Genomic DNA, 3,669 nt, shown 5'->3' on the forward strand with positions numbered 1-3,669 from the left:
AGACATTATGATGCAACAATAAAACATAGCCTTGAAAAGCTTATGGAACTAATGAAACCTGGTTACCACTGTTAGGGAGGAGTCAACTTGAAAATTCAGGAAGCTAAATATTGTTTACTCAATCCCCAACTTTTAAGATATGTAATCCATTATAATTCCCTAAAGTTTGAAATATTTTACTACAGCTGTATAAAATACTGGTTAAGAACTGGCTTCCCTTTTACCTCTTGTTGTAAACTAAAAGGCTCAATAAATATACATCCATTGTCAAAAAAAAGAATTTTGAATCATTATATTGTATACCTAAAACTAATATAGCACTGCATGTTAATTATATAGGATTTAAAATTTAAAAGAAAGAATATTCTCTTCTCCTACTTTGCTAAGAGTTTTTATCATGAAAGGATATTTAATATTGTCAATGAACTTTCTACATCTATTGAAATAATCACATGATTTCCCCCTTTGTCCTGTTAATGGGATGAATTAAATTGTTTGATTTTTTTTAAGATTTTATTTATTTATTTGACAAAAATCACAAGTAGGCAGAGAGGCAGGCAGAGAGGAGGAAGCAGGCTCCCCGCTGAGCAGAGAACCCAATGTGGGGCTCGATCCCAGGACCCCGAGACCATGACCTGAGCCAAAGGCAGAGGCTTTAACCCACTGAGCCACCCAGGCGCCCAACTGTTTGATTTCTAAATTTAAACCCAACTTTGCATTCCTGGATAAAGTCACATTTGGTCAGGACGTGTCATGCCCGATGAACATTCTTACACATGTCTTTTGAAGCACTATGCACACATTTCTTTCAGCTACAAATATAAGAGTGGAAATGCTGGGTCATAAAGTATGGAAGTTGGTTTCAAGGAAAGAGTAAGGCGCTAGGTACACTGAGTCAAGGCTTCAGGAGGACTGGCGGTAAAAGTCGAGCAGGCAATTAAAAATGTGGGACTGAGTTTGAATAGAAGACAGAAGTGTGGATTTGCGAGTCACCAGCATTAAGCTTCCGTTTGAAACCACTGGGAGGGAAAGCTCCGTGTTGGGGAGGGTCCCGGGAGAGAGAAGAGGATTCCAGATCGACGCTTGAGAAACATCTGTAGCTAAGAGGCAGGACGACAAAGAGCCAGGAGAGAGAGGTATGACTTCAAATGGGTGCAACAAAAACAAAGGAGATCAAGTTTTCACCATTACGGAGAAAACAGGGGTAAGGAGTCTGCAGTCCCGGTGACCAAGAGACCTTCATACTGTTTTCTCCCGTGCTGTAGCTGCTCTAGCCTTCCGTTTACTTTTCATCTTTATAAAGTTCTTCGGCTACTTTTGGAATCATGCCAATGTGCAGGACTGTTATCACCCCAGCAGCTGCTAAGAACATTCTCTACCACCCCAGTGAAACCCTCAGGACACAACACTTAATGAGCACTTACTAAGCATAGGCCTATCAGTCAAAATTAGGACCTCCAAAATAGCAGGCTTTCAAAAGTCAGCTGAAGGTGCATGTGCCACAGGACAAGGCAGTCACACGAATGGACAAAAAGAAAAAAAGAGGTTCCCTTTAAAAAACTATTAACTTCATAGAACTGGGCAGCTGAGATTTCCTGACTTGCTATACTGAACTTACCCCCACACTACCTCTTACGACTTCCTGCCGCACTATTCAAGGAGCCTTTCTAAAGGCTAGTGGAGAAAAACCATGAGAAGAGAGAAAGGGGAAGAAGAGGACAGGTCAGCTGAGTTCTGAGGATAGAAACACTGGAGAAAACTAGGGAAGATGTCAGTAGCTTGCCGCTATACTCTCTGTGAGCAGGAAGTAAAGCAATATACACGCTCTGCATCATTAGGTACCCAGCAACATCCTTCAATACGCAGTGAATGTTAGTCCACAAAATAAATATTTATCATGCTTTTACTCTATTCCAACAAAAACAGTATTTACAAAAATTAAATATCTTATCAGCGGCATAAAAGGTTAAAAGGCAATGGAGAATGAGAGCAGGCACGCCTGGGTGGTTCCGTAGGTTAAGCGTCCGCCTCTTGGTTTTGACTCAGGTCGTGATCTCACGGTTTTAAGATCGAGCCCTGTGTCAGGCTCCACACTCAGTGCACAGTCTTAAGACTTTCTTAAGGCTTTGTCCCTCTCCCTCTGGCCCTCCCCACTCCCCAATCTCTCTCTTTTCCTCTCTCTAAAATCAATAAATAAATCTTAAAAGAAAGAAAGTGAGAGGATAAAATAAGTGTTTGAAAAAAAAAAAAAAAACAGAATGGATAACTTCCAAAACCGAAGAAAGCAAAAATCAAACAAACAGGAACAACAAGAAAGCAAAAAAATTAAACTCAAATATATCAGTAATCTAAATTTTTAGTCACTATCTTTAATAGGTAATTAAGTCTGTTTATATTGGGTGATGAAAACAAAAGCTAGAGCTGGGCACACCTAAAACACAATGACATACATAAGCTAAAATAAAAGGAATGGGAAAAAATATACTAAACAAATAACAAATAACCTAGTAAAATTAGTAACAGGCAAAACAAAATTTTTTTTAAATCTTTTTTTTTTAATTTATCTATTTGAGAGACAGACAGTGAGAAAGAGCACGAGTGAGGAGAAAGTCAGAGGGAGAAGCAGACTCCCCATGGAGCTGGGAGCCCGATGCGGGACTCGATCCCAGGACTCCGGGATCATGACCTGAGCCGAAGGCAGTCGTCCAACCAACTGAGCCACCCAGGCGTCCCGGCAAAACAAAATTTAACGGGGAAATATTCAGTAGTCATAAAGCAGGACCTCATTCGATGACCAAAAAAAGCATTCTATAAGAAGCTATAAAAATTTTGAACTTCCAACCATTAATAACATAGTTGAAAAATATATAAAAGAACACTTTTATAAAATCCACCATTATAGAAGATTTTAATTTCTCTCAAAATGTAAACAATAAGGTGAGCTAAAAACACACATATTAAGAATAGCAAAACTTTAATCATGTCAGATTCCAAGAAGGCTTCCTGATGAATCAGAAAATAGGACATAAACTAAATCACTGGAAACTCCATACTTTGGAGTGCAGAAGCAAAACCAGTTTAAAACAATATAATGAGAAATGATCGTGATAGTTTTATTTTACAGTTTACTGCTTTCTTTGGCTCATGTTTCTATCCAGTTGCAAAGTATCAAATCATTTCAACTGCCATCCTCTGTTTGTTATACTTTCACAGATACTAATTAACTTGATTCTCATAATAAACGTGTGAGGTTGAAAAATTATTATTCTTGTCTATTAAACTCAAGTAAATTAAAACTGCTCCTGCCCATGACCAGAAATAAACACGTTTTTGGTGGTGGAAGTCCCAGAGCTTGTTGAAAATTATCTGAACAATATTCTGGATATACAATAGCATCTTTGTGGTACCCACCCATATCCCTAACCCACCAGCACTTTTTAAAAAGATTTATTTGATGTATTTATTTTAGGTAGAGGGGGGAGCAGGAGACAGAGTTCCAAGCACACCCCATGAGGAACGCAGAGCCCGGCAGAAGTCTGTTTCACAACCTGAGCCAAAAGCAAGAGGCAGTAGCTTAACTAACTGGGTCACCGCGGCACCCCACTAACCCACCAGCATTTTAAAGCCCATTTTTGCCACCAGGGGAGCGGCCTGAAAGGCCTGGAAAGT

Source organism: Mustela erminea, chromosome X, assembly GCF_009829155.1.
Source record: "Mustela erminea isolate mMusErm1 chromosome X, mMusErm1.Pri, whole genome shotgun sequence".
NCBI classification, from domain to species: domain Eukaryota; kingdom Metazoa; phylum Chordata; class Mammalia; order Carnivora; family Mustelidae; genus Mustela; species Mustela erminea.